Source organism: Aplysia californica, unplaced genomic scaffold (assembly GCF_000002075.1).
Source record: "Aplysia californica isolate F4 #8 unplaced genomic scaffold, AplCal3.0 scaffold00018, whole genome shotgun sequence".
Taxonomy (NCBI): domain Eukaryota; kingdom Metazoa; phylum Mollusca; class Gastropoda; order Aplysiida; family Aplysiidae; genus Aplysia; species Aplysia californica.
In genome coordinates this window covers 1,959,772-1,973,993 of record NW_004797288.1, presented here as the reverse complement: position 1 = coordinate 1,973,993, position 14,222 = coordinate 1,959,772, and the positions used below count along the sequence as shown (strand labels likewise).

The window sequence follows — 14,222 nt, the reverse complement described above, 5'->3', positions numbered from 1 at the left end:
TACATACATACATACATACATACACACATATACATAATATAGTAAATGTATATATAATATATAAAGAGAGATAGAGAGGGGGGAGGGCAGAAAGAAAGAGTATATAAAAGACGAAGACAGATATATGAGAGAAATAGGGGTTCTCGTGGTCTAGAGGTTACGGTGTTCGCCTTTCATTCACTAGGTCCGGGTTCTAATCCGGATAGCGACGGAAAATGTTCACTTTCACCCCATTTCCTACAATAAATCATGTTCTGTTGTCTACTTTCGTCTTCACTTTCTGCCCCCTCTCCCTCCCCTTGGCCCAGTCCTCTGGGCTTCCGACTGAATGTTCTCACAAGTATCATAACGTCAAAACGGTTGATCAAAATTTAGTGGAACTTTTCTAAGATGACCACCCGTTGTCGAGGAGAAAAGTGGTTATTATAGACCTAGTCATTATTCATAGGAAAAAGCAACCGGGAAGTGGGAACTACTATTTGAGGTAGTCTTTTACGCTGATGATTGTCTTTGACATGTGGTCGTTAGAGAAGGTTAAACTGTATACGTGAGGCAGCGTGGTGGAATCAAGCTCTCATCAATTTTTGGGCATGTAGACTTATTGGTATCACCTTAAAGCTTATTCACTTGTCTTTATTTGGATGAAAAAAATATACATTTATCTTGAATACATGTCGAGATATTTGCGAAAGAAGGAGGTGGGGGTCACCTGTTTTCGGTGGTAATATTAGTGAGAAAAAGGCCGCAAAGATTAGTTATTTCCTTAGCTTAAGAGTCAGTGGTAACTGAAAATTCACATTTTTGTGCCTTTATTCAACGCTTTTCAGAAACATCCACATATAAATGAGTTCTTTAATGGGCATGAAAAGTGTTGAGCTAAAAAACAAAAATTCGATAAAAATTCACAAACCTGCGGAAAAATGCAAGCTTCTTCACTTTGATAATTTTGACGAGATCCTGATTCCACCACGCTGCCTCACATATAATAATGCTTTTCAGTTCGACTGGCATTGTGACTTAGAAACATAAAGAAAAACCCAACAACATCAGAACCTGACGAGCACGTTGTAATAAACAATTCTGAAGATAAAAAACACGTACATGCGTTTTGTTTTAGTAAGAGTTTTACGGCACTTGCAACACAAAATAGACCGTGCAAGTACCGAAGAATAGAGATTTTAGTACTGAGAGTAACATACCTGTCCCCGCGGTTTTAAGCAAAAACAATAATGAAATTATGCACACTGAGTCCAAAAATGTGAAATTATGCGATTCTGTTAATAATCAGAAATTAAGCCAAAAAATGATCAAATTTTGCTAAATTAAATTATGCGGGGAGCATAAAACCCTGAGGCCAGACATACAAAATAGGAGGAGAGATAAGGACGATAGATGTTTAATGAGAAAGAACAAAATAACAAATAATAAAAAAACCCACACCTAATCACTTGACATCAACCCACACGCACATGCGAGAAGACATGCGTGGGACACTGTGACAACAAGTTACCAGGCCTGACGAGAGAGTATCTTCAGCGACCTCGAGTTCAGCGAAGCAACACGTCTGACTGACACACATGAAAAGACCTTGGCCAACACCCACCATTAGTTATTCTCCTTCTCGAGTCCACTGAACCGTGACAGCTGAGGTCACCACAACAACGTTGGGCTTGACCAAAAAAAGGGATGGAGTTACAGTTAATCTGGGATAAGTCTATGTGGACAATGACTGTCGTGTTTGTGTGAGTGTGTGTGTGTGGGGGGGGGGGGGGGGGGCGCTAGGTTTTCTTGTTTTGTTTTTGCGACTCGCACTAAAATCTACAGATTTCAGCTTCATTAATACACGTTTCACCATCTCATAACCAACCAATTTATCTGGCAGCTTACAAAAGAGGAATTAAAGTAGGCCTACCGTTTTTATAGTAGAGGGTTTTACGGCGCTCGCAACTGCATAAGGTCATATGAGCGCCAAGGGGTGGATGTCAACAGAGAAGTCTTTACAGGGAACCAGACTGCTCACCTCTCTAGCTTCAACAGCACAAGGTCTGCTTCGACTATCAAGGCACCCCGAAAATAGCAGGTCACAAGAGAGTGACAAACATACTAAAGAAGAAGAGGAAAATGACAATGGTAAGGATCAGGAAAGAAAAAATAGCAGTTCCCTGTTGTAGATCAGGCACAATTATGAGTGTGACATGAGTCAGCCCATTTACAATTCTACTATGCTTGAACGAGAAATGTCCTCCCTTTGGGAATGGCCTAAAGACACTTCACTCAGTGGCACTGCCCCGGGAGGTAAATTACCTTTAAACAAAAAGATGGATTAAGTTCTCTCAAAGAAAAAACCAAATACGTTGGCTTCGATGAAAGCCATTCAGTGAAAATGAAATGTATAAAACCAAGAAACGAAAACAAAGCTAAAAATCACCTTGGGGTCAAACAAAAGAAATATATCATAAACAATAACACTTGCACAGACGCAAACTGAAAAGCAGCATAGGCACAAACAGTGAGCCAATTTTGACTATTTTTTCAATCACAGCAATGACGTCATGTCTAGTAGGGCCTACGTTAGCATTTTTGCCCTGACATTTCCCGCCAGCTACCAAACTTTCTGGTATCTCTTTTCAACCAGCCTATTTCAAAACGAAGGTCAACAAAGGATACCTCCCAGCTACGTGGGTGGTCATTAGTCGGAAAGTGGGACAAGAACATTCGCCTGGGGGTATGGGGACCTTAAAAATACTAACTTTAAATTTCTCGAAGGTCAGGTAAAGTGTGTCAGCATTATTCTGTGAGCAGACACTGATTATAATTAATGTCTCACGCTCCTATCGATACTATTTCAGCCATTTTGGAGGCGGGCTGCTTCCCCAAAAGATACACCCCGATACGCTAGGAAAAACCTCCTCACGACGGAAGAGAAAGTACCTTTTTTTGCGTGCATCGATGAAGAGCCTGACCATTATGTCCCCGATGCTGATGAGCAGACATTTTTCGTGGAGAGTGGATGAACATTTAGAAAAGATTACACCACGCAGCAAGAGTTACAAGAATGAGGTCGATGTTTTGTATCCTCTTTCGATATCCTCTTGATACTGTCGAACTTGTCTAAGATGACCGACCACCTTTTGTCAAGGAGAAAAGTAGTCATCTTAAGCAAGTCATCCTCTTGGACTGTGTCAATATATGTATAACTCAAAAGCCGCTAGGGTGGAAATGAGAAGTGGTTCTATAATTATAAGGATGGTTGTTTTGGTCAGGTGATTGTTACCGCACGTTCTACTTCATTTAGCGAAAAAGATAATGGGGAGAGCTGATGATAAAAAACTAGGCATTCAAATGCGACAACTAAGAAGTAAACAGTACTCGATTTAAATAGTGAAATTGTAGTTAATGCTTTGGGTCAAAACAATAAGGAAGTCGAAAACGACTATTACAACTGCCGCATGAGAGACCCGCTAATACCATCGTCGCTTTTCACGATACTGTCTCCATGTGAACAGGAAGCTGAAAGCGAAATAAGTGTCTAGAGTGACAGCCCTTGGTCTCAGACGTCACGACACAGACATCGTACATGACACGCTGCACCAATTTGCTGCAATATGATACTACCGGCAACCGCAGGAAAGACTCATGGCACGGCGTTTTCTTATTCCCATTTGGCCCATCATTGGAGGGTAAAAATTGCCTATTTTCGAGGGGGGGGGGGTGTCCCACTGTGTGGCTACATTAGAGAATACAAAAATGGTTTTATAATAAATACTGTACAACGACGAGTCAGACATATAGCTGGGTTATGTTATATTATTGGAGACATTTTTAATAATAATACGACCTCCTTGAAATAGGTATTATGTGTACTTTTGCTGAGACTCAATACGATCTTGTGAATGAATTTTGTGGTTCTGTTTTGACTTTTAGATTTTTTTTAAAATTATCATTTTTATTTGCTTTTACTTTGCTTATTTTTATTTTTATTTATAGAATTTTGTTCCCATCGGACGTCAAACTAGTTTGATATACAAGAACTAGATGACTGACAGAAGCCTCGACGAGTATGTGTAGGAGAACCACTAGACCGACACCACCCAAACAATTCATAGTCTGAAGAGCTCAATTAAAACTTGGAACCGGGGTCCCGGCACAATCGTGCAATGATTAAAAACTTAACAAACTTTCTATTTGTTTTTGTAGCATTCAAATCCTCCTCCAGACAAAAAGCAGGTTGTTTCGAAAAAAAGGATCTGTGAACAAAATGTCCAAAACGGGATGAGAAAAATCTGGATATCCATAACAGGGCGACACAGAATGAAATATTGACAGCACTGTCACAGCAGTAAGAGGCCTTGTCGCCCCGGAACAACAATAAACTTTACAGTTAACGTGAAATAAGGAGCCGTATGAGACATCAGTGTTTTCGTGAAGCCACGGATCTTTATACACGTATTATTATCGTGGTCAGACCTTGTGTGACAGAGCCGTACATGACCAGCGTCCTCACGGATACAGAGGCTGTGTGGGAGGGGAGACGCTTCAGGTATACCGATACAAGAAGACGTCAAGTTCCGTCGAGGATGCGTGGTCCAAATGCTCTGTCTGCTATATATGTCACTGACGTTGTTGCTGTCGTTAATGTAGAAGGGACAGTGTGGCTCTGGCCGTGTTCTCACGACGTGACTGTGGCCGGCAAAGGCCGTGACAACCCGCCTGCTGTTGACAGTCACTTTATAGAAAACGTGCACTTCTCGTCCCATATTACGACCTATCGACTTCGTAGCGTAAATAGAAATTTATGGGACGAGAGAAATCATTATGCCCCCCCCCCCCCAAAAAAGAGTAAGCGATGACCCCCCCCCCAAAAAAAAAAAGAGTAAGCGATGACCTTTAACTTCAATGTATATGGTTTAGGCACGAATATTTCCATTAACATACTTTTCTTTGGGATCAAATATTAGCTTTCACAATGGAGAAACGTTTGATATGAAGCAGGAAAATCTTGAGAACCAGACAGCGAAAGTATGCATAACAGGGCATTCAGTGCTTGGACATTTTAAGAACGTCTGAACATAGTTAACAGACCCAATAGTTTAGAGAGGTTGCTCAAATAGAAGGAAAAATCGTACACGGTTTTGATTTCCATCCGGTTTATCCCGACTTTTCTATAACCATGTTTGTTTTGGGTATTTTTAAATATAAAATACACGTGTATTAATATTCTTTATTATTATGTACCTTTACTATTTCAATAATTACCTCTTTCCTAAACCAGCAACAACAAAAAAGGGGGGGGGGGAGCCTTCCCTTAAAGAGTTACTCGTTATTTTTTAATGTGGCTTATAAAAATCCAATATCTTACCAATGGTGTTAAAAACTATTTTGAAAAAGAGTGCAACATAAACCAATGGTGACAATTAGCGTACGGCGCACAATTTTGTTGCATTTTTTTCTAGGGTCTACCCTTATCTCTCTTCCACTGTTAGAAAATGTCTACATTGAGCATTGGACGACAATGTTTACACATTAGATCTACATGTAATACATTATTTCGTCAGTTAAATGTTCTGGTGTACTTAACCCAAAATTGTGACTTTTCTACTGCAGTTTCTTAATCTGCAGTATTAGTTACACGAGCTTAAAGAAATACATATTTAGTCGAAATTGCAATTAAATTCTAAATGATGAAAAAGCACAGCGCGCGCGCGCGATGCAGGTATAACTGGTGAAAGAATATAACTTCTTTTTTTTCCTCATGGAAAATGTTGCTTTCTGAGCATAGTATAATATAACATTTGAAAAGCTTGCCTGCGATTTGTCAAAGGTTTAAAAAGTTTAGAAACACGAAATTTTTAAAACATATCTTACCGTTTTGCAGTGCAATAGTATAAATTACCGCTACTTAGATCTACTTTACATAAAGTCTTGATGATTGTGTCAAACTCCTAAACCAGAAAACACGGAACCAATGACATAATCTTTGGTTTTACAACAGGGTAGTACAAATTACCCCTACTCTTTACTTAAAAGTCTTGATTGCATAAAACTCTTAAACCAACAAACACGGAATTAATCACATAATCTATGGTTTTACTACAGGGTAGTACAAATTACCCCTACTCTTTACTTAAAAGTCTTGATTGCATAAAACTCTTAAACCAACAAACACGGAATTAATCACATAATCTATGGTTTTACTACAGGGTAGTACAAATTACCCCTACTCTTTACTTAAAAGTCTTGATTGCATAAAACTCTTAAACCAACAAACACGGAATTAATCACATAATCTATGGTTTTACTACAGGGTAGTACAAATTACCCCTACTCTTTACTTAAAAGTCTTGATTGCATAAAACTCCTAAACCAACAAACACGGAATTAATCACATATTTTAAGGGTTTTACAAAGCGACAGTAAAAATATGACCGCTACTTACTTTACTTAATAGTCTCGAAGCTTACGTATAACTCCACCTCATAGAAATATCCAAAGTAAGAAAACCCCCAAAAAAACGAAATCCCAGGAGAGCGCAGTGCTGGCTCACGAAATGTTCCCAGCCACCACGTCAGTCGGTGACGACGAGCCGGAGTGGAAGAGGGGACAGATTCCCTCACTACTTTGTTCTCTTTCCTTGTTCTTCACCTCGCTTGACTCCGTACATTAAAAAGGCATCAATCAACAGTTTCAGCGTCATTGTAACCTCTCCCTCACCCCACCCTACACCACTGCTTCCTTCTCCTCCTCCTCTTCCTCCTTCTTCTTCTTCATTTATCTATCTATCTATCTATCTATCTATCTATCTATCTATCTATCTATCTATCTATCTATCTATCTATCTATCTATCCGACAGAGAGGGGGGCGGTGGACAGACAGAGAGAGGGGGGGTAGAGAGAGAGAAAGGGACAGACAGAAAGGAGAAGAGAGACAGAGAGAGAGAGAGAGAGAGAGGGGGGGGGGAGAAATCTACATTCATTTTTCTCCTTACTCGATCATCACAAATAACCAAAATTAAGATAAGCTAAGAAAAGATACGATTAAACACGCCCATTCTCTTTCTTCCTTTCATAAAAGATCTTACTATCTCTTTTCATCCCCATTGTTCTCTTTCCATCATCTTGTCAAGATGTCATTCTCCCCCTTCCAAGGAAGGTGTCATTTTCTCTCCATCCCTAACCCATTAAAAAATGTTCACGTACTCCTCTTTTCACGTCACTTTTCCTAAATCTTACATCAAATTGGACAAGCGAGCTAACCAAGATTTCGGGGGTTTTCAGAAATCTTGGCCTACACCAAAAGTGGGCATTGCCCTTCCTATTAGAGAAGTTTGGTTTCATTGGTGTGTATTCATTTGGTTATAGAGAAAACTTCCCTTGTCTTTTAAAGCAACTGAACAAGGGTCCAAAAACTTTAATTTCAATTTTCTCAAAACATCATTTTTCGTGATATCCCCCTTTTGCTTAGAAGCCACCAATTAAAGTCGTTAACTCTGTACATGGGAGGAAAATACAGAGAAACGGCAAACAGTCGTTTTTGTTGGAAAAGATAATATTATATTACATGTATATTATGTTACCCAGGACAAACGCAGGAAAGGGGTTGGGGGCTGCTACGGAAAAATATAATAATTTACAGCCAGAAGATAACACTACCAGAAACCAGAAAACGTATGTGTGAAGGAAGGTTAGTTCTTATATAACAATTTATATTTCCTTTTTTTCTATCCCTTTTCCTATCCCTTTGGGGTTGAGAGTGAGGCATCAAAATAGAGCAAGAGCGCAAGACATGGAGACACAAAGACAGAGAAAGACAGAAAGATACACACACACACACACACACACACACACACACACACACACACACACACACACACACAAACAAACAAGCAAATACACACACACAGGATTTGAGAGAGAGAGAGAGAGAGAGAGAGAGAGAGAGAGAGAGAGAGAGAGAGAGAGAGAGAGAGAGAGAGAGGGGGGGGAGAGAGAGAGAGAGACGAGGCACGACAAAGAAAAAGAAGGGGAGAGATGGGCAAAAAGAGAAAGACTGAGAGAAAGAAGAAAAGAGAGAGGTGCATTTTCTAAAAAGTAGTATTACTGTCTAGGTGTGTGTGTGTGGGGGGGGGGGGGGGGGTATATAATTAACTTTCCTTTGTGCATGATTCATGATACGTCAACACCACTGAGCCCACGTCACTCTGTACTCATCACTCCTTGTAACTGGCGCGAGTTGTTCGTCTTCCAGCAAACGACATAAACTCTTTCAGCGCCTCGTCTTTCCTGGTCCACGGCATCTCAATTACGACAGATTTACGTCCTTCTAATTCTTACAGGAAAGACATTTGCACATACCTAGCTGGTAACGTTCGGTTCTTCTTCCCTCTTACGTTATTTGTAAACACTTCCTATTTAATTTCAATCTGCAGGACGGGTTTGGGTGAAAACGGTACACACGTTATAGACGTTTGAAAAACGTGTGTACACGTCACCAGAAGACAAGAAACCGGAAGTGGTGTCTGGTGCGGCGGTTGCGTGAACAAGTCATTTTAGAACGTGGCCGAGCGGGAAATGACCCCTAAGGGATTGTCAAAGTGATTGATTTAAGTCCTAAGAACGTGTTTAATTAGGGCCATTTGGATTGTGATGATGAATAAAAGGTAACAGTGGATTGGAAAAAAGAGGGCGGGTTTGCAATGACAGCACATTGTTCAAAATTCTCTGTCTTGAAAAGCAAAGCTATGAAACACTGTAGTGCGCGGACATACTTCTTCCATTTCCATTGTATTTAATTATCAACAATACCATAACTTGGCACAACGCATAAGACCAGCTTCTGTGCTATAGTGATTAGGTGCTTCGTCATTGGACTCAGAAGTCCTGCGTTCGATTCCCGTGCGGGGAGAATTTTCATCGAGTACTTAGATCTAGTACCTCGGTCTTTCTGCTCGAACACTGTATCCCTCTCATACCGGACTGGCCCTAAAAGGCAGGGTTAAAGCCTGCCCTGTAAATGATCTACAAATGTGTTGATGGGGACATAAAAAAACAAAACAAAACAAAGTAAAAGGAATCCAATATGGTTCTCACAAAAAAGCTTTAAATACACCAATTCTCAAGTCGGGTGACACAAAAGGATAGGGTCCCCCCTCCAAAAAAACAAAAAACAAACAACAAACAAATAAGTAAATAAGTAAATAAAAATCTTCATTTCGAACTGTTTGATCGCAGCACCCAGAGTCCCCATTGTACTTCAGAAAGGGAGGGGGTGTAAGGAGGGGGTCATTTTGGACCAGGAAACAGTGGCCTCAGATCGTTGCGACGCGCGAAGACATGGGGAAGGGGCGGTGGTTGTATTTTATTTTAACCTTTTACAAACTTCAATGGCTACATGACGTCCTAGGTAGGTTCGAGTTCTAAAATGACCCGATGCGCATTCTTTTCATCTTGCAACATTTCCTGTCTATCCGCGTTTTCATGAGGGGTGAACTCGTTTTCGCCTCACAATTTAAAATTTTGAATTTCGTAGTACCCCTTTTGTTTCACCCATTTTTGTCACACATTGACTCGATCGCACATCAGAGACAGAGGGAGAGAGAGAAGGGGGGGCGAGTGAGGGAGAGAGAGAGAGAGAGAGAGAGAGAGAGAGAGAGAGAGAGAGAGAGAGAGAGAGAGACAGAGACAGAGACAAAGACAGAGACAGAGAGAGAGACAGATGACAGAGAGAGAACGAGAGAGAGAGACACACACAGAGAGAGAGGGGAGCGGGCGGGGTCGACGGTATATATTGGGTGGTAATCGGATATATTGCATTGCAAATGTGGGACGAAAACTGGTAAAATCGCGGTGGAAAAAAGTGGGACGAAAAAGGGTTGTGAAACGAAGATATGGGACGAAAAAGGGGGCATCGGTCAAGCGGGCCACGACGCGATGCGACTTTGAATGACATGCCTGTACATGTTTAGTTGGATGCTAGAGTTAGACCAACAGAAAAAAGGACTTGATGAAACATTGCTTTTCATCACAAGTATGGCAATATCAAGCATAATAAATAATAATATGACTAGCAAATTGTTGGTCCAGGTTTGTTTTTTTTTTCCTTTGGTGTGTAGTGCAACAGTGTCGGTTTAACAAGACAAAAGCACGTCCAGATACGACACAGGCTGTGTAAAATAAATCGAATTAAAAAGAAACAAAACAATGAAGCAGTAGCAGTAGAAGAGTGGACTACCTGATAATGTGATAACTTCTCTGGGAGGGATTCCAAAACACTTTTAGTATCCAGCCCAACTGTCAATGACTTACGCGCTAGTTTCCAGGATACAGATGTTAAGCCCTATAGATCACTTTATTTGAGAGGTACCTGTCTTCAATTAAAATTTGGTCCCAATTTTATATGCGTCGTTTAGCTAAATGAAATGTTAAAAACAATACTTTTACAGTACGAATTTGAACCCAATTTGCCCAAATCAGCTTGTGTGTGTGGCCTGATGCAATACCATTGAGCGCTAACAAACAAAAAAAAATGTTTTTTAAAGGAACGGGTGAGGAGGGAGAAAAAGGGGAGGGGGGAGCAACCACCGAATTACAAGGCACGGAAGTCAACGTCTAAGACAGAAGCCGGTGTTATTACAAAGATTTTTACCCGTCGCGTCCCACCCGCCATTCCATTAACTCTATCTTAATAGTCCCTCTCAATTCACAGCGGGTGCTTTATGAAGCACTACGGGAAGCAGACAAACATGACGTCATTCCCAAATTTTTACTTGTCTTCGCACTTTAGACAATGCTCTCTCTCCTTGGGAGAACAATGGAGTCGGGGAGAAAAGAGGACGTTTTTGTCTTTGAATGAATATGCGCGCGCGTTTGAGTGTATGTGCGCGCGCGCGCGCGTGTGTGTGTGTGTGTGTGTGTGTGTGTGTGTGTGTGTGTGAGTGAGTGTGTGTGTGTGTGTGTGTGTGTGTGTGTTGTTTTTGTTTTGTTTTTTGTGTTGTTTTTGGGGGGATAAGGGGCTAAAAACGGAGGGGGTGCATGGGGAACGAAGGTCAACGTTAAATGGCATAGCCTGCGCTAAGCAAAAGGATACATTACGTAGACCATCGAACCAATAAATAAAGGAGCAGATTTTTTAAAAACAACAAACCAGACACACACAAAACTACAATTAACTGGATATAGAACATGTTGAATCATGTGCACTCATTATCCGAACACACTTGTTCAAACAGGCGGATGAAATGTGACACATTTTACTCGCTCACCTAATTCCCACACCTGACATTGAAGACGATGTCTGCCAAGCGAATGGTGTGTATTCATTTTAAAAAACGCTCACTGTCTGACTGTCTAGTGGCGAATACTAACGAAGGAATTTATATATCATTGCAATGACAGCCTCAAAGAGTCGGAAAGCTAATTATAGAAAATCTCGCAATTTTCATGTTAACCATTTTACCAACATGTACAAAAATAAAATACTCAGAAAAAGATAGCTGTAAAACACTTCGTATTGTCTTTTTTCGTCACTGCAAGGCTGTGAAGGGAAAGGAGAGAGGCAATGTAGGATCATGCAATTGCGTAAGTAGGACTACTCTCCTTTTTTGATGAATGAATCCAATGTGTCATTGCGAGAAAGCGTTGAATAAATGACTAGGCACAAACATTACTAACACATGCTCAGCAAGCAGTGTGGGATTTGGCATGAATGAACGTACATGATTTAGGCAGTGACGGTGGGGGGGGGGGGTTTAATGTAGGTGTTTTAGGCCGCTATCGAGACCGAGACGGATACAACATCACAGCAGAAAGACCGAGATACTCTACAAAATCCTCCTCACTTGGGAATCGCACTCGGGTCTCCTGCGTGCGACAGAGAAGCACCTTACCGACTACACCACAAATGCCGGTTTGACGGAATTCATACAGCAACAGGAAACTCAAAAACCACACCGATTGGCTAAAAGGGACAACTGTAACATATACAAGCACCTCAAATACAGTTTACTAGGGTGCATACGAGATGGGTTTTCCTGGGAGAAGAAAGCATTATTCGCATTTGGACATGATTTCCAAGAAAACGAAAGTCTGTTGGTGGGGGTTAAGGTAAGGAGGGAGGAGGTTGGTTGCAACCTTTGGATTAACATCCGTCTATGGTAGTACGTAGTGGGAAACCCCGTAAATACCTCTAGACTAAATTTTTCAAACCAACAAAACGAACGAAAACAACACCGCTGCCAGAATGCCGATCCGGATGTCCCGTGAACTGGAGAAAAAAAAAAAACCCAACTCCTTCGAGACCGGTAAAACCTATAACATTCCCGGACCTCTTTCCGGTCGCCTGCTCCGTAGTGGGTACTCTTGCTGAGAGCGACTTGATGCCGAAAACATCAGCACAGTTTCGACATTAATTATCGGAAATCTAAAACAAGGCAAAAAGTTCATGGATGGACGGTCGGATTTGAGTTTTAACTCTACACTACCGGCAACAGAAGGGCGCCAAAGCCCAGTTGATATATTGCTGGATTGCGATTGCGATTGCCATGCCCACAACCCTGGTCAAAATGAGAGCTGTACTCATTCGATTTTACTATTCAACATTCGCAGCTATTCGAAGCGTGGCAGAGCCATTCGAAAGCCGTGTGATTTTTCCGAATGATAGATTTTGGTCCCACTTTTCTCAACCCGTTGTTAAATTAGAGCATAGTTTAAGATCATTGAGGTAAATAGGACAACAGCTTGTAAGCCCAGTTAATGATTATGAGACGGCGTCATGAGTGGAGCCATTACAAAATGCGTATAAGAAGTAGATTTATTCAGTACTATTCAATAACCACTAGGTACGACACGAATAGTGTTGAAGGGCACATGACTTTTGAAGTGCAGCAGATGCTTTTGCAAGAAATTAATAGCAGGCCCCTATTCGAAATTCGAAGTGTTATGAATGGTGTTGTGACACCATTGTATCGCACCCCGTGAGTGCTGTCGTGCACTTAGTCAATAGCGCTGTGAGTGTCAAATTAAATGCTGTTGGTGGACTCAAAATATGTCAGGGGAAAAAACAAAAACATTCCCACAAAGTTTTTAAATAGCGCGAACAATTGCTTCAGGCTTCTAAGCATCGATGACTTTTCGTTTCTTCAAAATCGCACAGGACTAGACCTAGTGTAAATCCCCTATGGGGCTTTCAAAACCTTTGATTTCTCGACGAGTTTTCAAAGTTCTCCTCCCATTTGGTTAGGCCCTGTCGGCCATTTTGTCTTATAGTCTGTAATGGCATTATAGTGTTGAAAATGCTGTGAAATCCATACTACACCATGCTGGACAAAATGGACCCCGCTAATGTCTATCATTTTCAACTCTCAAGGTGAAACCGGATACTCCGCCGGTTTTGGAGAGTCACTGGTCTGGGTACGATCAATAGAACCAAACTGGGGTGAAAAGGCTATAAAACCCAAGCATCGAAACTTAGCGTCAGCAAAGACCTAGGAACATAAAAAGGTTGGGCTCCCGGCTTGAAGAGGAAAGTTAAGTGTAATCCACGCCATTTAGAACGGTTGACAAGAGACCAAAAAACTGACGTCTGTGTTGTTACGGTCAGGATCTTCTCCTTGTGTTCAGGTGACAAGACTCTTCACTCCTTAGCTGAGATTTTCTATTTCATCTTATATCTCGGAAAGATTTCTTCCCGTCATGTCTCCTTTTCTTTTTTTTGTTGTTTGTTTTGTTTTGTTTTGTTTTATTTCTTTTGTTTCTTTTGTTTCTTGTTGAGGGGGGGGGCTCGGCCAGGAGGGATGAAGTATATTACAGTCAAGGTTTGCCATTCTCCTGAAAGTGAAAGATCTAAATTGTGTTGAAGGCGTATATAAAACATTAAGAGTCATAAGTATTTCAAATATACACCTACTTCATTTTCAGGTCCATTAGTTCCCCGGAAACAGACTACAAAGTCCGATCCCCTAAAAATGAGGAGTGTTGGGCAAAGTGAATTGTGAAATCCTATTAATTATCCAAACATTGAAGATGCGCTGTCAATTAAAATCTAGGTGCACAAAGGTGCGGTTTCCGCGTTTGTAGAAATCCACAGTCCGTTGGACGTAACGAGATGGAAGTTAAATTGACTGTCAAACGTTATATTTGAAACATTCGGGATGCATCGTCATTTAATTTGATGGCCAGTGTAAGAGTAGGTCGAGTTTCAACGCGTAAAGGAGGTTTGCATGGGGTTG

At 41.0% G+C, this 14,222-nt stretch overlaps 1 protein-coding gene across 1 annotated transcript in view; it reads right to left on the bottom strand.

Annotated features, from left to right (window-relative positions):
• LOC101858457 (sodium bicarbonate cotransporter 3) overlaps positions 1–14,222 on the bottom strand; it is a gene marked incomplete in the record, with an annotated part of 100,435 nt that overhangs the window by 58,653 nt on the left and 27,560 nt on the right.